Genomic DNA, 26,667 nt, shown 5'->3' on the forward strand with positions numbered 1-26,667 from the left:
GACAGGCACTGCCCTGGTCCTGCTGCCACATCAGGGCTGGTCCAAGCCAGGTGCCTTCTTGGCCACCCGAGCCCACAGGTGAAGTGTCACCTCGTTCAGGTTTGTCATCATTCTCTGTGAACTTATTAAAGACGTCTCAAAAGCAAATTGTTGTCAATTTAATCCACCCGCACTCAGCTTCTCGTTCACTCAGCATGTTTATATTTTGATGTTGAAAATAGACTCATTTCTTTTGAGTTCTTTGCATAATTCACAGCACAGCCAGTTTGGGCTCCTGTTCATCCTCTGCTGATCCATCTTTATTAGCAGCTCACGTGTAGGGCAAGTGCCCTTGTTGTGCTTTTGTTGTTGACAATTTTACACATCACTCCCTTACTTTGAAAATCTTTCATTTGGCATTCTGTGAACACCCTGAACTTTAAATGTTTCAGTGTCTGTGGCTCCTCAGGTGGGAGTTTTATTAATCACAGGTGCTTTGCTGTAACTGCCTGTTTCTGTGGGTGGAAATAAATAAAAGTTTGTTTTGACTGATCCTTTAAGCGATCCACCTGGAGCTTGGGAAGGGTCAAGATTCACTTGGGTTCACTGGGACGAGTGAGAGCAGCAAGAAAAGAGCACGAACTGGGCATGGGGAGACATCAAAACTCTGTTTACACGAGTGGGAGTTGGTTCTTTCTGAGTGGCAGCCTGGTGGGTGAGAAGAATCCAGATCAAGCATTCAGAAGGGATTTATTCCACAACATCCTGAATTTGCTGGATGACACATACCATGCAGAAAGTTCTTACTGAAATGTTTTCTCCTGCTCGTTTGAAAGGCTGAGCACTTTATCAAGACTTAAATTAATAGAACCATGTCAGCCTCAGAGGGACGTGGTAATTACAACTAATTCAGACCAAAATATCTCTAAAATGAAACAAAATTCCTTGGTTATTCTTTAAGAGGCTGTTATGAGAGCTGCTGGTTTGGAGGTCTTTTCTCACTCAAAGAAAAACCTGTTTACTTTGTTGGGAATCTCCTGATTTTGTGGCTCAGGGAGCCTGTGGAGCACGTTGGCAAAAGCTACTGGGAATGCCAAGAGCTTACAAGGACTCAGGAGGTGCTTAGAGAAATTCAGAGCAGAAATATCCATGAAAACAGTTACTACAAATTCTGGGAGATGCCTTTAGCGCAGGTAACTGTGAATGAGAGATCTGTGAGGAATTTCCACGGTGTACTTATCCTGTTACACTGGGAAACATCTAAAGCACCATCAAAGAAAGGGACCCAGATATGTTCTTGGTCAGGTCCAGCCTGGATGGTCTTAGATTTATATGGAATACTGAGCCTCTTGCATTTCAGTTGGTATTTACCAAGGGTTTGCCTTTGTGTTTGTTCCAGGTGATTGGTATTAATTTCTGGAACATCTCTTGGACTATTTCAGTAGGTTAGACTTTCCTGAACATTTGCAATATAAAGGTGAAAAGACAATTCAAAAGGCAGCTCTTGCTAAAATAAATATTATTAATTCCCATGTTTTAAGTGCTTTCAGTTGCTTCAGTTTTAAGTGCAGAGAGTAGTGGAGAGAAAGGGAGAAGGAGGGAGTGTCAGGTGTGGTGGGAACCAAAGGGCTTTCTAGGCCAAAGCTGATCCCTTCACTTGTGCCCAAAATCCCTTTGTAGGTGGACTGATCACTAGACCTTTCTGGTAAAGCATGAGATGCTCCATCCGTGACCAGCCAACTAAATCCCTTCCAAACCTTAGTCTGGAATAACATCTCAGGTGTGCCACCCTGGGCCGGGGAAGGAGACCAGAACCTTAATATGAATCTCCTGATGAACTGGAATAACCAAATCCACTTCATTGCCTTGCCATGTGAGCGATACAACCTCGTGGTCTCCCACTGGAAACATTTCCAACATTGTCAATATTTATTTTGCAGTTTCTGGGCTGTCTTGGTCTGTGTTGTAACTGTGAGGCCAAAGCCTTAAACTCAGTGTCGTTGTCATTGGGAATTCTGGTGAGATTTTGGTACAATCTCAAAAACCCATTTATTGTCACTGTACTGGTGTAATAAGAAATGTAAATGTAAATGAGGAGAGAAGGGTCAGGAGGGACTTTATTGTGGCCTTCCAGTGCCTAAAGGGGCTCCAGGAGAGCTTGAGAAGGACTTGGGACAAGGGATGGAGGGACAGGACGCAGGGAATGGCTTCCCACTGCCAGAGGGCAGGGAGAGATGGGAGATTGGGAAGGAATTCCTGGCTAGGAGGGTGGAGAGGCCCTGGCACGGGTTGCCCAGAGAAGCTGTGGCTGCCCCTGGATCCCTGGAAGTGTCCAAGACCAGATTGAACGGGGCTTGGAACAACCTGGGCTAGTGGAAGGTGTCCCTGCTCATGGCAGGGGGTTGGAATCATAAGATCTTTAAGGTCCCTTCCAACCCAAACCACCGTGTGGATCTAGAATTTTATGGCCTCTCTTGAATTAGGTGAATGTTTGAAATCCTTGAATTAGAATTTTCTTGACATGACACAGAGCTCAAATAATTGAAGTTAATTAACCAAATTTCACTGAAATCAGAGGGAAAAGTAAACTTAGTAAATGGAAAAGGATAAATTCACAGAGGAAACAAATTTTTGATTTCAAATGACAAGATTAACTCAGAGAAGAAGTAGAGAGACAGGTCTTAAAAATATGTATTTAAAAATTTGCTCAAGTGTCATTTGGATAATCATAATCCAAGAAATAATCTTAAAATCTCCATATAACCTTTCAAGGCAGAATTTTTAATTTAAGGGGATGCCACTTTTCTAGTCTGTGGTGTCTGAACTGTTAATTCCCTGGTAGGAGCATGTGGTAAATATTTCCTGTGAGCACTTCTTAAAAGTCACTGGAATTACAACTTTAAAAGAATTAAAGAGAGAAATAATCTGGGAGACATTTCAAGGGAGAGAATGCAAACTCATCTTATTGCCCACATGACTTAATAAACCAGCAAATGAAGTGCTCACACAGCCAGAGGGAAAATTGTGACATCACTTGTTCCCTGAGAAATGGGAATTTCAGCCATAATTAACCCAGCACTGGGACACGGGTGACAATGGTATTGATTAACTAATCAATGATAACGAACTCCACACCTCTGAATTACATAGTTTAAAACACATCCCATTATATCAGTGGAAACAAAGCAATTAAAGGGCTTTAAATGCACACAACTAATCAGGGATTTAATGCATGCTAATTGTGACCAAAATCCCAGTTAATGTGTGGATATATTACATCATGTTCAGGAATGGCAAAGGTGTGATCATGTTCATCATGATCGTTTCAAATCATCGATAATATCATTATCGAGAAATGATGTTAATTTGCTGTCACTTGTGAACATGTTACAGATATGGAAGAGTTAAATATATGTGTCAATATATGTGTGTATATATATATATATTTATTTATATTTATTTATATATTTATTACATGTATTTACTTATTTATATTTTTATATGCCCAGAGAAGCTGTGGCTGCCCCATCCCTGGGGGAGATTGGACAGATTGGACAGTACTTGGATCGACCTGGGCTAGTGGAAGGTGTCCCTGCCCATGGCAAGGGGTTGAAATGAGATGAGCTTTAAGATCTTTCCAACATAAACCCTTCTGTGATTAATTATATATATGTAATATATTCATATATATAATTCATTTTATATATATATATATGTAATGCCTGGCTCAGTGTGTCCTAATTCTAGAGTGGCCTCAAGGTGATACTGCCAAGTCTACCTTTTTTTTTTTTTTTTTTTTTTTTTTTTAAATAATGTTTCTCTCATCTTTTAGAAGGTACAGTTGAATATTTCAAGGTTCTTTAATAAAACATAAACGCTGGAGAGGTTTTGGTGGCGACTGGTAAACATCTGACAGCAGGATAAATGTGTTTTTGTGTAGGATCTGTGAGTAAAGGAAGACTTGTGTGCGGAATTATTATTTGTGGAGTGCTAGCAAATCATAATTTTCCCTTTGGAAGATGGTTGGATAATAACAAGGATTTGTATCAATGTCCCTATTGTTGCTTTCCTTTTTATTTTACCTGTAAACTGTGGAGAATGTCTTTAGGTAGACAAAAGATACTTAAGCGTGTGGCTCTCAAAAATAAGTGGGAATCGAACACTTTGCAAATCTCTTTGTGCTGTGATTAGTGTAAAAATGAACAGGATAATACGAGGAATAGGTGGGAAATAGGTGGGGGAAGAATTACCAAGAATCTGAAGTGAGATGAAACTGCAGGTTAGGGATTGGATTCAGTTGGTGGCCGGTCACCAGTGGTGTCCCCAGGGATCAGTGTTGGGCCCAGTCCTGTTTAACACCTTTATCGACGATTTAGATGAGGGGGTTGAGTCCACCATTAGTAAATTTGCAGATGAAACCAAGCTGGGGGGAGTTGTTGATCAGCTGGAAGGCAGGAGGGCTCTGCAGAGAGACCTGGCCAGGCTGGATCCATGGGCTGATCCCAACGGGATGAGGCTCCCCAAGGCCAAGGGCGGGTCCTGCCCTTTGGGCCACAACAACCCCCGGCAGCTCCAGAGGGGCTGGGGAGCGGCCAGGCGGGAAGGGAGCTGGGAGTTGGGATGGCCAGGAAGCTGAACAGGAGCCAGAGGGTGCCCAGGGGGGCCGAGAGGGCCGATGGATCCTGGCCTGGCTCGGGCAGAGCGTGGCAGCAGGAGCAGGGCAGGGATTCTCCACCCCTGGAGTGCCGTGCCCGGCTCTGGGCCCTCAGCTCGGGAAGGACACGGAGGGGCTGGAGCAGGGGCAGGGAAGAGCAGCGAGGCTGGGGAAGGGACTGGAGCACGAATCCTGTGAGGGTTGTTGAGCCTGGAGGAGGCTCAGGGATGACCTCATCGCTCTCTACAACTCCCTGCCAGGAGGGGGGAGCCAGGTGGGGGTCGGTCTCTTCTCCCAGGCAACCCTCAGTAAGACAAGAGGGCTCGGTCTCAAGCTCTGCCAGGGGAGGTTTAGGTTGGATATTAGCAAGAAATTGTTTACAGGGAGGGTAATCACCCATTGGAATGGGCTGCCCAGGGAGGGGGTGGATTCTCCATCCCTGGAGGTGTTTAAGAAGAGACTGGATGTGGCACTTAGTGCCATGGTCTGGTAACTGTGGTGGTAGTGGATCAAGGGTTGGACTTGATGATCCTTTCCAACCCATCTGATTCTATGATTCTGTGATTCAGCTCAGAGTTACAACACCTGAATTTGGAGGTGGTTTAAAGGCAGTTTGGTGCCAGCTCTGGTTGCTGTCACTGTTGGTGGCACCCCCTGAGCTGCCCTGGAGTAAAATCCATGGCTTTGTAGGGAAGGTGCTCCTGGGCAGGTGGTGCTTTCCCTGCCTCCTGCTGGGTTTGTTTTGAGGGGGAGAAACGAGGAGGTGAAAACAACTGTGCAACTACTCGGTTTTTCTGTCTCATTAACAAATTCAATGTGAAGAAGCTGTGGAAGGGCTTGGAACAACCTGGCACAGTGGGAAGGTGTCCCTGCCTGTGGGCTGAGGGGTGGAATGAGATGATCTTCAAGGTCCCTTCCAACCCAACATTTTGTATGACTCTGTCTATGGCATAATATAAAATTTTCCTGTTGAAGGCAAAAGAAACTGGGTAAAACAAGTCTTTTGGTTTAAAACCAAATGTAGTGATTTGGGACACCTCTAGGAAGGCATAAAGCCAGAAGAATTTTACCCAAGAGTTTTGGGACACTGATACTCTCAGCAGAAGTGAGAAATCCAGCTTTGAGCCCCTTCCTTTGCCTACCAGGATTTCAAGTGATCTTTGCTTTCTAAGAGATTCCCTTGATCACCAAGCAGTGAAAAAAACCACATTTTTTTAAGTGATGCCTTTGAACTTTAATGGTTGGATTTGATGATCTTAGAGATCTTTTCCAACCTGAACAATTCTGTGATACTCTGACATTTTATCCATTTAATAAATAAGTAAAATTTGCTGGATCAGGGCAGCACACCCAAACATCCCCTTTCCAAAGGACTCTTCAGGTGTCCTAACTTGTGGCTTTGAGTTTTTCTTAATCCATTGCAACTACAATTTGCCGGTAGAAGAGATTTTCACTTGATGATCTAAACCAGGTTTTTCAGTGAGTGCACTCATGAGGATTTGCTGATAAACCCTTGAGAACCTGGAAAAAAAAAGCAGGAAAAAGGGTTGAGGTGTTAAAGAATCACAGGTGAAATGACACACAAACTGTGTGAGGTGTAAAGAAAATATATAAAATGCTGGAAATTGTCTTACAAAATGATATTGTGATTTTGTGGGCTGGAAATGCAAGAGATGAGGAACTTCCTAGATCAGCAGTGTGATCCCATTAAAAATGTCAAACACCTCCAATAAGGTGGTTATATCTGCCCTGTTTGCCTGAGTTGAGTGCTGTGTTCTTTTTTGGAAACTCACTTAAAAATAGCACAGACCAGGCCAAGTTGGGTCTGTACAAAATCAATCAATACATTGAATTTTGCAGAATAGGATTAAGGTATAGTTTTCTGTAGGATCCAAAGTGTTTCCCCCGAATGAATAAGTAAATAAATAAATAAAGCTGCAAGCTGAGGGACCACAATCTGGAAAGAAGGGAATTTTTCCACTCAGCTAATAACAGATACAGCAGATACAGCACTGCCCATTTTTTGTTGGCAATCCTGCACAGTCCTAAGGATCATTTGGGGAGACCAAATTCAATTTTTCCATGTCTGTTTTGGGTTTCCTTCTTTCCCAAGAAGCTGTGGCTGAGCAAGGCCCACCAGGAACACGTTGCCAGGAGCGGAGCAAATACTAATGTAGGTAAAGGCAGGTTTCCTCTGGCACTCTGAAGACTGGCAGGGGGAGAAAATGTTAATGAAGATAATAAATCAAGATTAAAAAGAATGGCCTGACATTTTACCTGGAGCATGAAGTCCATCACCTGAATATTCCCTGCATGAGCAGCTCCCTCCTGGATTTCATTCTGCAGGTTGTGCCTGCTCAGGGCTTCCTTTTTTTAATGCTGGGTTGAGAAAACTGAGATTCCAGGACGTTTCTAACACCCCCCTGCTCCTCTGTGAGACCCCACCTGAAGAGCTGCCTCCACCTCTGAGGTCTCCAGTGGAAGAATGACATCAAGGGCCTGGAGCAAATCCCAAGGAGGCCACGGAGATGCTCCAAGGGCTGGAGCCAGGCTGGAAGAGCTGGAGGTGTTCACCTGGAGAACAGAAGGCCCCAGAGAGACCTGAGAGCCCCTTCCAGAACCTAAAGGGGCTCCAGGAGAGCTGGAGAGGGACTTGGGACAAGGGATGGAGGGACAGGACACAGGGAATGGCTTTCCACTGCCAGAGGGCAGAGTTGGATGGAATATTAGGAAGAAATCCTTCCCTGTGAGGGTGGTGAGGCTCAGGTTGCCCAGAGAAGCTGTGGCTGCCCCTGGATCCCTGGAAGTGTCCAAGGCCAGGTTGGACAGGGCTTGGAGCAACCTGGGCTAGTGGAAGGTGTCCCTGCCCATGGCAGGGGATGGAATGGGATGATCTTTAAGGTCCCTTCCATTCCAAACCATTCTATTTCTCCATGATTTTTCTTGTCCTAAAGAAAGACACTCACAGAGAAAGTTTAATAACAACAAAATGTTGAATCACAACGTGTTCTGAAAGCTCAGTCATGTTACAGGACTTTTGCTCCCCATTTCAGGTTTTCAAGGGAGAAAGAGCAAATTGGTCCTGAGTGATGAGGTGAAATGCTTATTTACAAGGTTATGCAGAATACAAATACAAGAAGAAAAGGAAGAGGGTTGGTGTTTTTTTTAGTGTTTATGGAAACACAATTCTAAACTCTCCCGTGTGAGGGAGAAAGGTCTGGAGGTGTTTCCTATGAGCACCACCCAAGGGTCACACAGCCTTTTGCAGATAATGCCTTTTATTTACACCCTGGAGGCTGAAAAAACCTGGAGTACTTGGAAACTGTAATCAGGTCCTGAGAACCAGGGAACAAACACTGAAATACTGAAATAAATGTTCTTTTCTTTCTTCTTCCCCGAGAGTGAACTGAAGTAGCTCTTGTATAGAAATGTCTTTTTATTCCTTATAAATAGTCACATATAAAGGGAAATTGTCTCAAGAGAGACCGGTTGTGGAAGGGAGTTGTCAGAAGGAGGCAGATTTCTGCTCTGCACCATTAGATGTCTAAATAAATCCACAGAATAGCCCAGATTGTTTGAGGGGACACTCTCGTTGATATACTGATCGTGATACTTTCAATCAGCTGGTGATGTTCGTATGTTGATGATCAAACTGATTGAACTCCACAGTATGAGAGGTCTTTTCCAACTGAAATGATTCTGCGGTTTCATGATTCCATATGCAAATAATCCCATTTGGAGAAGACTGCCAAATTTTTGATGTAGAAAGCAGCATCCTTTCAGTTGAATTTTTGGCTTTTTCCTCTGAGTTTTTTACTTTTTCCTCTGAGTTTTTTACTTTTTTCTCTTAGTTTTTTACTTTTTCATCTGAGTTTTTTCCATTTCCTCATCACTGAACAAAGGTGCCCTTTGGTGTAAAACGGTGAAAGAAGCTGGGAGTGCATAACTAGGAAATGGATCTGTGGAAAGCAGCAGGTGATCCATGGAGTTTTCTCATGGAAATATATATATATATAAATTTGCAAATACAGCATTTACGGTCTAGAAGAATCTAGAAGGTCTAGAAAAACTAGAAGTGTCACTGGGTAAAGGGAGTTTATCTGGGAAAGGAAAACAGAACTGGGGTGCTGGAACAATGGAAAGGTTCAAGGCCAGGTTGGATGGGGTTTGGAGAAACCTGGGATAGTGGAAAGTGTCCCTGCCCATGGCAGGGGTTGGACTGGAGGAGCTTTAGTGTCTCTTCCAACCCAAACCATTCCATGATTCGATGATTTTTCTGAATTTGTGAATGTCTCATACCACCGCCATAATCCAATTCTGATCAGTTCTTGAAGAAAATAGAAATTAATCAGCTCATTTAGACACCTGGGGTTTCAATAGAGTATTTTTGACTCGATTTGCTTCTCATCTTGTGAAAACATTGTAAAATTCTGAATGTTGTGTTGCCGTCTTGGTGCTTCAGGAGCATTTCCAGAAGGGCAGCGTTGCTCTGATGGTTGTGATAACTGCATCAAAGGCCTTTCATGTTGTGTGCAAGTCATGCAATAAATCCTTAACTTTTGAGATCCCCTCAGAGGGATTAAGACAGGTGGACAACTCCAGTTTTATTTGGTTTATTGTCTCGGGGTTCTGCTAATTCTGCAAAGGCACAGAGGTCCTGCACCTCTGTGGGATCTCCCCCAGGTCAGAGAAACATCTTAGAAGAAGCAGAAACACGAACTGGCCACACCCACAATCCCAGCTGGAGTAGATCCCAAACTTTCAAGGTCGTTTCAGTTGTTTTGAGCAATGCATTCAGATTTTTAAAGGAGCAATACAGTTTGCTTCTTAGAAAATCACCTTAAAGCAGGGGTCAAACCCTCACATTAATTACCTGGAGGTCATTTGGAGAAAATTACCATCCAACGTGTGGAAAAAGGTTTTATGTTCTCCCAGAAGTGATGATCAGCTGTTTCTATGGAAACAGCAACAAAAAAGCTCTTTAATGGAGGTTTACAAAAGCTTGAATATCCTGAAGTCCCCAAATATCCAAGGGAAGAGCACACGGGGTGATTCCATCCCTGCTGCAACACTGATTTCAACCAGAGTCATCAGGCGTGGCTCGAGCCTCCAACAGCTACAGTTTTCTGGGATCCAGGGGTAAATAGGATAAGAGAATACTGGAATTGTAATCTCAGCTGGTTGGACACGTGCACTGGCAAAGTGTCAACCTGATGCAACAGAGCAAATCTTGGAGGGAGAGAACTGTTTAAAAATGAACATCATTTCAATCTTTACAGCACTCTGGATTGGATTTTCCCATTTCCATATTCCATTAACTTCGTGCTCAGGCTGGAGTGAGGCTGAACACTCTTGTTTTACACGGGCTTAACTTGAAGCTTGTGAATAATAATATCAGCTTCAATGCAGAAAGATAAGAAAATGCTTAAGTGCTTCCCTGGCTTGGAGCCAGGATTGCTCAGCTCCCAGGGAGAACGTGCCCAGTATCAGTGATTAATAATAATGAAAGCGAGAATTTGCATTTGCTTAGATAGTTTATTGATAACTTTTCCGAGATGAATATTCCTTTTATCTTCCAGGCCTGTTTCTTCCCTGTGAAACGTTTTCAGGAGCTGTTCACTCTCTTGTGGTTGAGAGGCATCATCGACACCAACTTTGCAAAAAGGGCAATAATGGGCTGGTTCAGTTCAAAGTGCACTCAGGGCTGTCAGGGGAATTTGTGGGAAGATTCAGAATTTGCTGACAAACCTGTCACCAAAAAAATCTCCAAAGCTCAGTAACAGTTCCAGGGAAAAAAAAAAATGTGTGGGGAGTTCTGGTGAAGGAAAGACCATTACAGAATTTAATGAGAGTGATAGAAACACCCTTATAGATGTTATAGAGATATTATAGGTATATTGATATTATAGATATATAAATGTTATAGATATATAGATAATTTAGATAGCTGGATATTATAGATATATAGATATTATAGATATATAAATGTTATATAGATATTATGAATCTATTGATATTATAGATAATATAGATATTAGTTCTGGGTGATTTTTCTGCTGAGACTTTTTAACAACTCCCAAATGTTGGGGGTAATAAAATCCCACATGGAATTGAACCAGAGAGTCCTTGCAGATTGTGGGATCGTTAATGCTTGTCCGGGTTTGTATTTGCTAATGAACATGTAAATGATTTGGGATGAAATTAATAATCAAGGTTTGTTCACCTGCATAAAAAGTGGATTTTTTTTTTTCTTTTGCTAAATGGAAATTGGGGACAAAAAAATGGGAGATATCACTGGTCTCTCTATAAGGTGTGAATTAATAAGTGTGAGTAAAAGCAGCGTATTTTAGAGAATTCCCTGGAATGGAAGGTGCACTAAAGGTGTCACTTCACCTGTTTGGTGGCCCAAAGGGGCACAACTGGCTCTAGAACTGTTCAGTCATCACCGGTGGTTGATGGTTTTTGTGATTTGGAAGGGATTTGAGAACCCAAATTTTGCATTCCTACAGTCAAAAGTCGGTAGAAATAGTGCCATGTTATTTAGTTTAGACTGAAGTTGGATTAAATTGAAACCCATCATTAAACCCCACTGTCCCCAAGGAGAACAGGTATTTTAGGCAGGCACTAAAGCTTTTTATCCTCCATCCCCCCAATTAAAATAAAAGTATGGCAAAAAAACCCCCCAAACAAACTAGTAAACATAAATACACTCCATATATAATAATACTAAATATTTTCATTTGTTATGGAGCTCCAAGTCTGAAATAGGTACCAAGACCAACAGAATTTTGTTTTCATGGAATCCTGGAGTGGTTTGGGTTGGAAGGGACCTCAAGGATCATCCATTCCAACCCCTTCTCTTGCCAAGGTTCACCTCAAGGAGCGTTTCCTTGTGTCTGTAACCCCTCAGGTAAACTAGAAGATTAATCATCTCTCTCACCTCCATCCCATCCCAGTTCTTTGTCCGTGTCTTATTTGCTGAGCTATTCCTAAAATACACAAAAAACCCCCATATTAATTAAATCCCTCCTTAATTTGCCTCCCAAATAAGGAATTCTTAAAACTCTCTCACCTCTTTTCGGTGTATTATCTGAGATTGCATTAGTGTTACGATAATTAACTTGATCAATTCTTTTTATGGAAGGAATGAAAATTCAACATCAGCAGAGACTGTGGGATATTATTGTGCTTTTAGATGTCTGATTTCTAGGAACTGTTTGTATTTTAGGTGCATTCCCTCTATAAGTAGAAAGAAAACGTAGTTTAAATCTTTATAACCCGCTTCAAAATTTGTCTCTCCGGCACCCACAGAATTTTATTGCTTAGAGCATTGATGAGAATATTTATTTAGTTAAATATCCTCTGTTTGCTCATTAATATGTACTTCTTCTTGGCCATTTTGTTGTTTCCTTTGTGCAGAAATCATCCAATAAATTTGCATCAGCCCTGATGTATTTTCTTCATTAGCTGCTTGGGCTGATGAGTCCCCAGGCAGGCCTTAATTTGATTTACAGTGTACAAAGAATTGAACCTTTTTACAAATTAAAACCCAAATGAAACAAACCATAACAGAACAACCTCCACCAAAGCTCTGGGAAGTGCCACTGTTTGTTCTTTTGCTTTGGAAAAGTCAAGGAGAGAAACGGCCATGATGTCATGGCAGTCTGTTACCACAAAACTAATCAGAATCATGGGATGCCTTAATTGTAGAGTTTTGTGTTTGCACTCAGTTAAATACTCCTTTCTAAGAATTTTTATCATCTTAAACCTGCAGCTTCTTTATCTTCTGTCAGTTTTGAGTTTTATTTGTTTAAAATCTTCCAAGTGAGGTTGTGGAGATGGGGGATTTTTGGGGATTTAATGTAGGATAGGAACATGTGTGAGAGAATAAAAGCAAATTCAGTGTGTCAGTGGTAATTGGTAACAAAGTCCATCCCTTCAGCTGAGACCTGTCCCTCACCATTTAATTCCAGCTGCTCCCCTAGCAGTTTATTCCATGGATTAAAACCATGTGTATTGCCTGTATTGGGATTGGAAAATGCCTCAGACAAACTGTGTGCTCATTGTGCTTTAAGATCCAGCCCAGACAAGAGCTAAAACCACATTTTGTGTTAAAAGAAGTGAGGTAGGAGCAGGTTCAGGACAGGACCTTAAAGCTCATCCCATTCCACCCCCTGCCATGGGCAGGGACACCTTCCACTAGCCCAGGTTGCTCCAAGCCCCGTCCAACCCGGCCTTGGACGCTTCCAGGGTTGAGGCAGCCACAACCTCTCTAGGAATTCCATCCCAGCCCCTCACTGGCATCCCAGGGAAGGATTCCTTCCCAATCTCCCGTCTCTCCCTACCCTCTGGCAGTAGGAAGCCATTCCTCCTTGTCCTGGCCTTCCATCCCTTGTCCCAAGTCCCTCTCCAGCTCTCCTGGAGCCCCTTTAGGCTCTGAAAGAGGCTCCAAGGTCTTCCTGGATCCTTCTCCTCTCCAGGTGAACCCCCCCAGCTCTCCCAGCCTGGCTCCAGAGCAGAGAATTTTGTCAGTTTTTAGATTGATTGAAGAGCTTTGAGGCTTCTGCTTTAAATTCCAGCTGGAGAAGTCCAAGTGAAGAGACTTTACACTGAGCGAGCCAAGGTCTGCACTCAAATTCCTGTTTTAAAACAGGGAGGCAACTGGAACTCTTGAATTAAATGATTATAAAGATTTTTGTAATTTTTATCATTTTTATTCTGCACAGTATCCCTCAGGGTAGTGGGGGAGCACCTTTTCCTGGTGGATTATCCACTCGCCTGAGATCTTCCTGTGTGATTGATCTGCAGGAGGGAGCAATCTCAGCTCCTGAGCACATTTCTAGCATAAATAGAGCAGGTTCCAGGATTTTCATCCTGCTTCAGTCTCAGCCCAGCTTTTGCCAGGAGCGTTTTGAGATCAGCTTTTGCTCAGGCTGCCCAAATAGCAGCACTAAGAGAGTGGCTCTGACCCCCCTGAGCCCCTTTGTTCTCCCGTGTCCTTCACCCAGCTGAGAGCTCAGGCATGAACATTTTACACACAATAAAACAGTGCAGTGGTACCTTTTGTGGTCATATTTCTCCATCACTAATTGCTGTCTGGAGATTTGTAATTATATAAATGAGTTTGACTTGAGTCTGCTTAATACATCAATTATATGGAGCCGGGCTGGGAGAGCTGGGAGGGTTCACCTGGAGAAGAGAAGGATCCAGGGAGACCTGAGAGCCCCTTCCAGAGACTAAAGGGGCTCCAGGAGAGCTGGAGAGGGACTTGGAACAAGGGATGGAGGGGCAGGACAAGGGGGAATGGCTTCCCACTGCCAGAGGGCAGGATTGGATGGAATACTAGGAAGGAATCCTTCCCTCTGAGGGTGGTGAGTGGCTGGGATGGAATTCCCAGAAAAGCTGTGGCTGCCTGTGGATCCCTGGAAGTGTCCAAGGCCAGGTTGGACGGGGCTTGGAGCAACCTGAAATAGTGGAAGGTGTCCCTGCCCATGGCAGGGAGTTGGAATGAGATAAGTTTTAAGATCCCTTCCAACCCAAACCATTCTATAATCCCATATATATTTTATAAGAAATTCAGTTTGACTGGAGAGGGGATTCGATTCAGTTCAGGTGGCCAAGCCTCGGGTTTGCAGCTCATTGATTTCCATTTCTGAGTTGTGCTTCTCTTGGAAATTTTGCCTTCTTCTTTTTTGGGGCTTTTGTCTCTCACACTCCTGAAATATTATCCCCAGCTTCAAGTGTTAAACTGGTATGATTTGCCTTTCCCGGTTCAGGAAACTTGTGACACATTTAAGGGCTGAATCCAAATCCTATGAATCTGCCTTGAGTGTATTTAGAGTTCACACAGTTTATGTCCATGATTGTAACTGCTGTGACTTCTTTACTCAAGTCACTTCATTTCCCTGCAGTAAATTTTTTTTTTCCTTGTCAAGAAGTAGCACTAATTCAAATTATATCTCTTTCCGTTGCTGATTAAGTCATTAACATTTAATACTGATTTGAACATCAAAACCACTAATCAGGCACAGATATTAATTAATGGCTCTGCTTTGGAGCTTTTCCCCTGCCCTGGGCTGTGGATCTGTTATGGACCACGAGGTCTCAGGGCACAAACCATTCCTGTTGCTGCAGTTTTCCTGGTGAGCCTGAGGAGAGGCTGGAGGAATTTTTTTACCTCCTTTTGTTTCCTGAAGTGATTCCTGGCTGGATGTATTTGTGATACTGGAAGCCCTGGCCATTCCCAGTGCACTCCTTTGCTTTGTGATCTGTCCACACTATTCATCAGTCCTAACTCTCTACCTATGGACCTCTCCTTGGGAAGGGGGATGGAAATCATCTGATGGCAGGAAAAAATATGGTGCTGGGCTTAACAGAGGAAAAGCTGCATGAATAAATGAAAATATATAATAGCTTGCTAATTAATCAGTCTGGATGTCCTCACTTTGCTTTTTAGCCATCAACTTTATTAATCTTTCTAAACAGGACTTTTCCTTTATGGTTGTCTTCTTTGAACTGAAAGAGGGGAGGTTTAAATTGTATGTAAGGAAGAAATTGTTCCCTGGGAGGGTGGGGAGGCCCTGGCACAGGTTGCCCAGAGAAGCTGTGGCTGCCCCTGGATCCCTGGAAGTGTCCAAGGCCAGGTTGGACAGGGCTTGGAGCAACCTGAGATAGTGGAAGGAACTGGATGAGTTTTCGGGTCTCTTCCCACCCAACTCATTCTGTGATTCTGTGATTCTTGAGCTTGAATATTATTAAATTGCTTTTAATACTGTCTCTTTACTCCACTGCTTTTCCCAGTGAGTCTGCCCTTTTTCCTGTGGATTTTTATTGCTGGCAATATGAAATCTGTGTGTTCAGTGAACTCTAATAACCATGACATGACTATAGAGATCTCACTCTTCTTGAACAATTTAGTGCAGGTGTCTCAGATATCTCAGGCATCTAAAACAGCATCAGCTTTATTTAAGTGCCTGAGTATTTCCAAATGTGTCATAGGACTCCAATAACTTCTTTCTTTGTTTGTTTTTTTTTTTTTTTCTTGCTTTACTACAATGAATATACTTATAAATATATTTAACAACAGTGTGAAACTCTTGGCTCCTCTGAGTCACGGGCACAGCGGGGTGGGATCTTTGCTAGTCCTTATTTTGACACAGAGCTACTGAGCAGCTTCCCAAATCCCGAATTACCACTGAGGAACAATCATTTCCCTCCATGCTTGTGGCCACTTCCCGTCTTCCATCTGGCAGTGTGTCTTTCCGAAGGTTTGTGTGTCCCTGTGCCTCATCTCTTGGCAAGGAGCAGGATGAGTAAGAGCTTCCCAGTTGCTCTCCCTGTTCTCTTTGCTCGCTCAGCACTCTGTGAATGTGCTCAAGGGTGATAAGCAAACAAACAATTGAATTGTTTTGTGGGTGTTTTTTTTTTTTTTATTTGTTGTGTTTTTTTTGTTGTTTGTTTGTTTTTTAAAACTAAACAGGAGGGACTCCAAAATGCTTGGAGGCTTTTGAGACTGCCTTGAGTTGCTTTTGAGCCGCTCTTTTGGTTGATATTAAAGTGATGGCCCTACAGAAACTTCTTCCAACCCTTCCATGCCAGGGGTAATGGCAAAGCAGGATAAGTGAAAAGGAGGGAGAGAGAATAAAGAAGGAGTGGTGGTTTGTTTTTTTGTTTTTTTTTTTTTTTTTTTTTGTTTGTTTGTTTGTTTGTTTTTTTGAGAACAGTTCCCAAACCAAATATTGCCTGTCACGTTCTCTAATTTATCACCAAGCTGACAGCCTATTTCAGATTTGGAAACCTCCCAGAATTTGAAAATAAATCAAGTCACCCTTGCAGTTCAAGTAGAACTTTGCCCCTTATCTCAGCTCTGCTGTTTGTGGAAGGGCAGAAAGGGAAGGTGGAATAATCAAGCTCTAAATTAAATGGCTTGGCATTTTTCCAGTCCCTACTTTTTCCTGCTACCATGAACTGTGTCAGGATCCTTTTTTTTCCTCTCAGTTGGCTCTAATCAAAGTGTCATTTTGTCATTATTGATCCTTATTAGTACTGGAAAGTGCTGTGGTTGAAAGTGCTGCTTCCTCGGCCCGAATTTATAGTCAGTAGTTAAGTTTCCTCATCCCTACTTCTTTGTGAGTATATTTTCTTATACTTCCTTTATCTATTCATCTGTTACTTGCAGTGAAATTCATAATAAATTCATATAAAACATCTGGGCTGGACGAAAAGGGAGGAGGGAAGAAGATGGGACTCACGTAAATTGTCTTCCATGCTCATATTTCTTATTTTGTTCCTTTTTTTTCTCCCCAGAAAGTTGTTTTGAGCTGTGACATCTCAAAACCTGTCAGTCCAACTACCAGCCCCCCTTTTATTCAGGGCAGGATGGGAGATTGGGATAACTTTTCACTTCTTTCTTTTTAATGCTCCCTTTCCTCTTCGCTGTGACTCCCTGCAGTGCTGAAATGGAGGATCTGGTTGTGTTCCTGTGATTTATCTTTGTGCCTCCTCATCTCCCCCAGCAGAGTTCACTTATTTATGTCAGGAATTCTCCTGGTGAGTCCAGAAACTTCCATTATGAGCATTGGCACAGGTTGCCCAGAGAAGCTGTGTCTGCTCCATCCCTGGAAGTGTCCAAGGCCAGGTTGGACGGGGTTTGGATCAACCTGGGCTAGTGGAAGGTGTCCCTGCCCATGGCAAGGGGATAGAACAAGATGAGCTTTAAGATCCCTTCCAACCCAAAGCAGTCCATGATTTCATGATTATTGTTATTTTTTTTCCTGAGGCAAGTCCTAAATAACTTCTCAGACTGCTGATCAAAGAGCCAAACTGCCCTTTCCACACCTTTGGTTTCCTTCTGCTCCTGAGCATTTTCTCTAACCCCGGGGCAGGAATTGTTCCTTTCTCTCTTATGCAAATTTTTTTTGGCAAATTTTTTTTGGAACAGGATCTTTGTCCTTTAAAGCACTTCCCAGTTCAGGGAAAGAGGTCTGTTTGCAGATACATCTTCCATGGGAATGTCATTTGGGCAAAGGTCTCAGCCATTTCTATGATTCTGTTTTTCACTTGTTCCATCTGACCTGTGTTTGAGGAAGAAAAATTTGAAGCAGAAATCTGAGGCAAAGACCAGGAATTAGTTTTTTTTTCCTGTTTTCTCAAGACAAAAAAAGGAAAAATAAGATTAGGAAGTTATTTACAGATCTTTTCCTGCTCTTCAGTTGGTCAATGACTGAGATTGGTTTTATGAATAGATAAACAAAACAGTCTCTTGTCCTTGTGTGAATATTTTCTTTATGTAATTGAACCAAGTTTTATTCCCAGTCTTTGACACCTAAGATAATATCTTATATTTTTATGTTTAATATTAAAGACTTTGCACACCACTTTCTGCCTGAAATACAACAAGGGAAACGATTTTAATTGCATTTTGATTCTCGGTTCACTGTCCAGGAATTTTTATATAATTGTTTATTAGAGATTATTGTTGCCTCTACCACAATAATTAAAAGATGAAAAGCAATAAAAAGGATTAATCCTGTTGCAGAACAACGGGGCTGCCTGACTTTTCTGTTTCCTTTTGCTGTTATTAACCAGCGGAGATATTTTTCCCAGCGAAAATCATGTTTCAAGAATTGCATTACCAGCTAAAAACAATTTCAAAAGCCGCATTTAATAATACTGTAAAATAAAACTATTTCCTCTGGTTGAGTGAATAATGCAGCTCCCTCCAACAGTGGAACCCTTTGCTAATTAACTGGGTGCTTTCATATCAGGAGCTGATTATTGCTTCTGGAAACAATCATTTAGCCACTGAGAGAGGAACAACACATCTTAATAAAGACATTTTTTTCCTTCCAGATCAGCTCATTAAAAATTTTTCTAGTGTTTGTCATCCCTAAGGTTGTGGAGTTGTTTTGACTGTAAAATTCCCCGGGTTTCTGGCTGTAAAAGGGGGATATAAAGTAGGTGGCCAAGTGATCAAAGTATTTTTCGGAGGTATTTATTGTATTCCTATTCATGATCAGCACTAAATATTGATATTAGAAACACCCTGCCTTTAATTGCTGTGAGTTTGGGATGGATTTAGAACCTTCCAGAAAAATGCAGTTCATTATTGGTTTATAACTTTTATTTTGTTTCAAAGAGACAGAGTTCAGTAAAATGAATGTTAAGCAATGGTTTTACTCAAACCAAAGAGCTTCCTGGATAGAGAAATCAAATGTAAAATTATCTGTGTAGTAACAAACAGCCTTCACACAAAACAGGCCATATCTTTTTCCAACAAACATCTACATTTGGGATCCCTTTGCATCTACTTCAGGATCTGGTTGTCCATTTAATTGAAGAAATTTGGGATCTCTCTGGATCTATTTCAGTATTTGAATATCTGCTTGTTGTGGATATTTTGGGATTTCTTTGCATCTATTTCAGTATTTGAATGTCCTTTTATTGTGCATATTTGGGATCTCTTTGCATCTATTTCAGTATTTGAATGTCCTTTTATTGTGCATATTTGGGATCTCTTTGCATCTATTTCAGTATTTGCATGTCCATTTAACTGAGGACATTTATCTACAAGTATTTATTATGCTGTTCCCCCAGTCAGCAAAACCATCTAAATCCTCTGTAAATGTTTTGTTGACAGTTAAGCAATTTTAATTCATTTATATAAACATCAATGAGAGAACGAATCCGTGAATCACAAGCTCTGGACATGCTGTGACATGTAATCTTTAATTTAAGAGCTGGGATTTTAAACTCTGCGTGAAGTTCATTACCAAGTTATTTTATTTTGACACTTGATGCCTATAAATCTGTTTGTCCTGCAGACTGGCAGAGTCAGTGGCACCTCAATCATCTGCCAAGATGTCTCTCTGCATGAAGACAAATCGTGTTAGAAACACGACTGACTCAGGCTGGAGGGACCTCAGGAGGTCTCAGGTCAAACCTCCTGTTCCAAGCAGGGTCAGAAAACCTCTCTGTGCAAAGTGTTCCGATGCTTCCTCCTCACATCCAGTTGGAACCTTTCCTCTTTCAGTTTGGGGCAAGAGGAAACGGCCTCAAGTTGTGCCAGGGGAGGTTCAGGTTGGATATTGGGAATAATTCCTTCATGGAAAGGGTTGTCCAGCCCTGGCACAGCTGCCCAGGGCAGTGGTGGAGTCCCCATCCCTGGAGGGATTTCAAAGCCATGTGGATGTGGCACTTTGGGACAGGGGTCAGTGGTGGGGAATGTTTGGACTTGATGGTCTTAAAAGTCTTTTTCCAAGCTCAGCAGTTCTGGGATTCTCTGCTGTTTCTCCTGATGTGCAGCTCAAAAAGAACTTGAGTTTCTCGGTCACCTCTTCTGGAGAGAGCAGTGGATTGGGAAGGTTCTTGTGCTGAGGTGCAGTGGGATGTGTCTCACTCTTCCTTTATAAGCAGATGATGTGCAAACATCATCCCTGTATTCATGGAATCATGGAATGGTTTGGTTTGGGAGGGACCTTAAAGCTCACCTCGTTCCTGCCATGGGCAGCGACACCTTCCACTAGCCCAGGTTGCTCCAAGCCCCGTCCAACCTGGCCTTGGACACTTCCAGGGATCCAGGGGCAGCCACAGCTTCTCTGGGCAACCTGTGCCAGGGCCTCCCCACCCTCACAGCCAACAATTCCTTCCCAATATCCCATCCATCCCTGCCCTCTGGCAGTGGGAAGCCATTCCCCCTTGTCCTGTCCCTCCAGGCCCTTAGAAAATTTCCCTTTCCATCTTTCTTGTCGGCTCCCTTCAGACATGAAAGGCCACAATCAGGTCACCCCAAAGCTTCTCTTCTCCAGGCTGAACAAACCCAGTTCTCTCAGCCTTTTGCTTCAGAAAACATCACAGGAAATACGTATCAATCCTTACTCATCAGGTTTTTCTTGCTGTAATTTCAGTTTTCCATCACAAGATATTTTTTCTTGTTCCCTTAAATATCCAGACTTTGTCAGAGGCCTGTGTTAGGCAGGTTGAGTTTTGCTGTTTTTAAGTAACTCTGATGCTTTGCAGCCCTGTGAACTAAACTGATGGGTGGAACACCCAGCCCTTATCATGGAATGTTGTCATCCCATTGTCATTTCTGTTCCTCTCTGCAAGCTGTGCCAAGGCCTCACCACCCTCCCAGCCAAGAACTCCTTCCCAATATCCCATCTGTCCCTGCCCTCTGGCAGTGGGAAGCCATTCCCTGTGTCCTTTCTCTCCATCCCTTGTCCCAAGTCCTTCTCCAGCTCTCCTGGAGCCCCTTTAGGCACTGGAATGCTGCAGTTATTGGTCTGGATGAGAAAAGAATCAGGGTTATTTTATCTTATAAACCTCCCAGTGTTGAATCCTCGGGTAACTCTTGGCCTTCAGAGAGGGAGCAGAGCCTGTGCTCTGTGAGATAAATCTGTGCCATTTGCTCCAAGTCTCCCCTAAGCTTAGATCAGGAATAAATTCCATCCCATGTCCCTCTGTAACATCAGAGGGAGCAGCTTTTATATTTACCCGTGCAAGGCAGTAACCCGTTGAACTCACCAACAACTCCTGCCTTCGTTTTGGTAGTTGGGATTTTATTGGAGCATTTCTGAGGGATCACAGAATTCCAGCTGCAGCATTTCCTCACCTCCCTCTCTGTGCCTTCATCAGCTTTGTGCTCTTCATTTAGTGCCTCCCCTGAGTCATCAGTATTGGTCTAATGGACTGGAACAGCCTAAGGTGAATGGTAATTACTTATTGAGTTGCTGATAGCCCAGATGAGAATAGGACTTATTAGATCAGTCATAATGAAAATCTGTGTCTAATGCAAAAAAAATTTTAGAGTCTGAGAGAGAAGTGTCTGAATTTATAATTTTTTTTTTCTATGCAGGAACTTATAATATTGTTATAGGAAGGTTTAAAATTAATTATATGAATCATGTTGCTCTGTTGTTTTTTTTTTTTTTCCCCACAGTTGCAGCTGTTTTGGCTGAGGTGTTAAATCCTTTTAACCTGCCATTTTTGGGATGGCTGACTGCTGGAATGGGGAGGTAGAAGGCAACATCACCTCCATAAAATGGCCACTGATATTTTGCTTTCTTCTGTTATTTTTCTGTTCAGCTGAACATGTTACTGTGCTTTTTCTTCTAATCTTGAGTGTATCATGGCAGACATAGACTTGGCTTCCTTTATTATCCCCTAAAGTAATTTTCTAATTCATCATCATGAAAAGTCCCTTATTAAAAGGTCTGCAGCTGCATTGTTAAATAAAATAGCAATTATAACAATAATAATTTGTATTAACTGACATGCCCAAACAGGAAAGTGAGGTCTTTATTCAAATATCTGCAGCTGCATTGTTAAAAAAATAACAGTAAACCAAATAATTTTGTGATTTACTATAATATTGATGATTTAATAAATAATTTTTGTGATGAGAATAAACTCATTAAAAACTCTGAGATGCTACACAGGCTTTCAAAAGTTAAGTAAGACACACTGGGAGGTTCCCTTTGAAATTCTGCTTCTTGAATACCTGTTCAGGTGATTTTTGAAATTGTTTTTCTCACTTGTAGCAGGAAAATTCAATCAACTGAACATTTGTGGAAAGCAAATACAGAAGTGAAGTAAATGTGGTCAAAGCAAATTAGTTCTAAAATATGAATGATTTTTATTACAAAGTGCTTTTACTTCATTGCCAGCAATATTCATTCAACTCTACATTGGCCATATTAAGAGAAAGTTTGTGTTTGACTTTGGGGAAGGCAGTGAAATGTGAAGAAATAGAAGAGGGTTATCAAAATTAAAGATCCCTCTGCCTTTTTTAACCCACTTTTAATCCACTTGACCATCCTCTTTCTAGATGAACCAGTTGAGAGATCCCAATCCCAAGGATCCCAATCCCACAGAGGTCATCACTGACCTCATAATTAACTCCCATTAATCTACCTTGTAAACCATCACCTCTCTCTCTCTCTCTCTCTCTCTCTCTCTCTCTCTATATATATATATTGAGCACATAACTTAGATTTCCAGTTTTCAAATACCAAGGAAGATCAGCAGTAACCTTAATACACAATAATGTTTTCATTATTCCTTCATTTCTTGTTGTGTCTGATGTGTTTTATGGATCTAGAGCAATAAACATTATCTTACTTTGAGAGGTGTTAGAAAGTGTTGAGAAAAACCAAAGTTATTGTTATTGGAAGTGTTTAAGGTTTTAATCTGAGAAGGACAGAGAAAATTAATTATAGGGTGTTTTCACTGAATAGGTTGATACTTTGGAGCTCTGATAGTGTCATTTAGAGCCTTTCATCTGTGGGCATCCCCCAGGAATCTTTGGTAGTCAGGAGAAGGCAAAACTCACCATCTGAATTTTGGCAGCAGCTCAGTCCTATTCCATCTAATTTGTACAAAGAGTCCTGCTCTTTCTAGACATAAATTTAGATTAAAAATTGCGCAAAATGAGGAACCTGAACTTTCCAGGCTCAATTCTTTCTGTGAATTGCTTGCTATAAAATTTTTTACACTCGGCTCTGCTTGTGACAGGTTGTAACTTCTTAGGAAGCAGCTTGGACCTCAACAAATCCACTTCCCGTGGTGATCTCAGGCAGCAGTGCCCAGAGTCCTCCAGCACAGGACATCCAAAACCTTTTAAACCTTCAGGAAACTTCTATACTTAGTAACCTAAGCAGAGCCAGGGCCTGTTTGTTGGCTTTGAGGCCACTGGGGTGGTTTGGCCACCTTTGTGCTGTGAAACTCTCTTATCTCACCAGGGTCTGCAGCTCCTGCAGAGGGGCAGTGGAGGGGCAGCTCCAATATCTGCTCTGTGGGACCCTGGATAAGACCAGGGAAGAGCTGGAACTGTGTCAGGGGAGGTTTAGGTTGGATATCAGGGAAAGGTTCTTCCCTCAGGGGGTGGTTGGGCACTAATCAGGCTCCCCAGGGCAGTGGGCATGGCCCCAAGGCTGCCAGAGCTCAAGGAGTGTTTGAACAATGCTCTCAGGGACAGGGTGGGATTGTTGGGGTGTCTGTGCAGGGCCAGGAGTTGGACTGGATGATCCCTTCCCACTCAGGATTTCTGTAACTCTCAATCTGCGGATTGCCCTTTCTCTCTCCACGAAGAGCTGGCAAAGCTGTTGGGGGTGGGACAGAACAAGAGGAGCCTCAGCATTCCTGCTATGTGAGAGAACAATGTGACCCCCAACATTCCATCTCTGGAGACGCTCCAGCAGAAGCATCCAGACCTGTGTCCAGCCCACAGCACTGACCCTGACTGCCCATGGCCCTGCCAGCTCTGTGGCACTGCTGGAGCTCACCCATGGCCCAGCTCCTGCAGCCCTTCATCTCCCCCAAAACCCCTGCACCACAGGTGAGGACTGACCCCAACCCTGGGAGCCCAGGGGTGCACTGTGGGGACACTCACAGCCCTTCCTCCCCTGGACCTCTCCCTGCTCCTCCTCAGTTCCATCAGCATCCAACCCCCCCAGACTGGGATGTGACCTCCGGCATTTGCTCTTTCTTGAAGGATCAGCCAATCTCAGGGGATGTTTATGTTGAATATTGGGTGATCTTCAACCACCCCAGAGGGTGGTTGGGCACTGAACAGGCTCCCCAGGGCAGTGGGCACAGCCCCAAAGCTGCCAGAGCTCAAGGAACATTTGGATAATACTCTTAGGCACAGGGTGTGACTCTTGGGGATGGTCCTGTGCAGGGCTGAGGGTTGAACCTGATGATCCTTGTGGGTCCCTTCCAACTCAGCACACTCTGTGATTCTGTGAAATGTCCCCCAACCCTGTAAAAATCTATTTATTTCCCTTGAATACTTGAAATAATACAGCCAGGAGTCAGCTTTTGGAAAGATCTTACAATATAAAGCGCTGAGCTCCTGAGAAAATCTGCCATCAGTTCAGTGAGAGCTGTTGAATCATTGTGGAAAAGTGTCCTTGATTGTGTAGCACCAGAAGCTGCAGCTGGTCATAAAACATGAGGCAGGAAAAATCAGCCCAAAATTGGAGTCACATTTGCAACACTATTTCAGCATCTATAAGGATAAAAATATTGTAGGAGTGTTGTGGTTTTCTGCAAACAAACCAGGCATTATAAACTCAGGCTACTTGATGTTATATTTACTTCTGGTAAGACAAGACATATGAAAGCACTAAAACCATCATTACATTTTGTCATTTTAGGTGGGAAAAAAATGTAAAAAAAAAAAAAAAAAGAAAAAAATCCACATCTATTTTATCTGCTTTGCCTGCCCTGAAATCACAAGCATTACCATGTATCACTCACAAAATTTGTGAGTAGTGGCTGGCAAAATCACAAGGCGGGATTTCCAAGCAGCTCTCTTTTATTTCACTTTTATTCCTTATCTGAGGGAGGAATACTGTGGGCAGGCCCTGAAGTGGAAGATACCCAGACATGGGACGTTTCAGAAGCGATGAGAGCTGAGCAGGCTCATCCAGGAAGGAAGGGATGCAATATTCCCATTGCAATCTGCGATTATTAAATGGAAGTGCCCAATTTATTCAATTACAATGGAAGCTCAATTTGTCAAGTAATTTCAGTGTATGATCACAGAATCACAGAATGGTTGAGGTTGGAAAGGACATTAAGCATCATCTCATTCCATCCCCTGCCATGGGCAGGGACACCTTCCACCAGCCCAGGTTGCTCCAAGCCCTGTCCAACCTGGCTTTGGACACTTCCAGGGATCCAGGGGCAGCCACAGCTTCTCTGGGCAACCTGTTCCAGGGCCTTCCACCCTCCCAGGGAAGAATAACAGTTTTGAAGACTCAAATTCTATTTTTTAAGAAGACTGGGAAGAATGTGAGAAGTCTGCACTTTATTGATTAGACCTCTATTCGTGGATAAAAGGAGGAGACTTAGAAAACTGATTCTGTTTTCAAAGGAATGTGCTGTGGATTTAGGTTAGAAGTGCTTTCTATTTCCTGATGGAAAGAAAGGTTTAGTTTCTGTTATGGAAGGGAAGTGGATTCACTGTTACTTATGGAATTATGTCTGCTAAGGGAATACATTTTCGGGTACAGCCAGAGCTGCCATAATGACACACTCAGCCCTCACTGGGCTTGATGTGGTTGTTTTCTTCCTCAGAGGAGTGAAATTCATTAGAAATACAGGATTTCCTGGAAAATTATGTCAAAATTGGGTTCCACAGTGGAGATGACAAATCACTTCTTTACAGACAGTGAAAAAGTTTGGATTCATTAGGCCAATCTCAGCCCTGAATTAGTCACCACTGGCTCCAATCACAGGGAAATAAATATCCTCAAGGTATGACTGGAGTATTTTAGCTGATGGCTTTGGGATGAGATGAATCATGTTGGAATCACCAGCCTACATCATTACCTGCTTTATTTGATTATATCTTCTGCTATAATAGCTTAAAATGTTCATTTGGATGATTTTCAGAACGAATCCTAGTTTTCAGCTGAAATTTGCTGTGAAAAAAATTTGTTACTAATGAAATATTTTATGATGTGTTTCTAGTCAATTAGAAATAGAATATGAGCCTTAAACTGTGGTAGATCTTCATGGTTAAGTTACAGTAAATTTTTATTATTGGGGTAAGTACTTCCCACTTCCAGATACATCAGGAAGGATCTCCCCCTCTGGGGACCAGTGACAGGACCCAAGGGAATGGACTGAAGTTGTGTCAGGGAAGGTTTAAGTTGGATCTCAGGGAAAGGTTCTTCCCCCAGAGGGTGGCTGGGCACTGAACAGGCTCCCCAGGGCAGTGGGCACAGCCCCAAAGCTGCCAGAGCTCAAAGAGCCTTTGGATGATACTCTCAGGCTCAGGGTGTGACTCTTTGGGATGGTCCTGTGCAGGGCTAAGGGTTGAACTCGATGATCCTTGTGGGTCCCTTCCAACTTGGCACATTCTGTGATTTTTTTTTAGTGTAGCATCAAGGAATGGTTTGAATTGGAAGAGACCTTTAAGATTATCTCCCCCCACGCTACCAAACCTGGCCACACAAACCCAATACAGGGGTTTATAACACTGTTCTTTTCCTTATTTTTATTTTTCCATCAGATATAGAGCTTCTTCA

The 26,667-nt window shown here is 42.6% G+C and overlaps 1 protein-coding gene across 6 annotated transcripts in view; it reads left to right on the forward strand.

Moving 5' to 3' along the window:
- MSRA (methionine sulfoxide reductase A) overlaps positions 1-26,667 on the forward strand; it is a 250,933-nt gene that overhangs the window by 53,251 nt on the left and 171,015 nt on the right. Inside the window, exon 1 of one of the 6 annotated variants that reach the window (XM_027904470.1) lies at positions 1,432-1,456. The exons of the other annotated variants lie outside the window; for them this stretch is intronic. The gene's annotated coding sequence lies outside the window, so the exon portion shown is untranslated. Of the gene's footprint in view, positions 1-1,431; positions 1,457-26,667 lie in introns of those variants that run through there. 6 annotated transcript variants of the gene reach the window in all.

Source organism: Empidonax traillii, unplaced genomic scaffold (genome assembly GCF_003031625.1).
Source record: "Empidonax traillii isolate 1590-97213 ecotype Southwest subspecies unplaced genomic scaffold, ASM303162v1 scaffold1060:size1239554, whole genome shotgun sequence".
Lineage (NCBI taxonomy): Eukaryota > Metazoa > Chordata > Aves > Passeriformes > Tyrannidae > Empidonax > Empidonax traillii.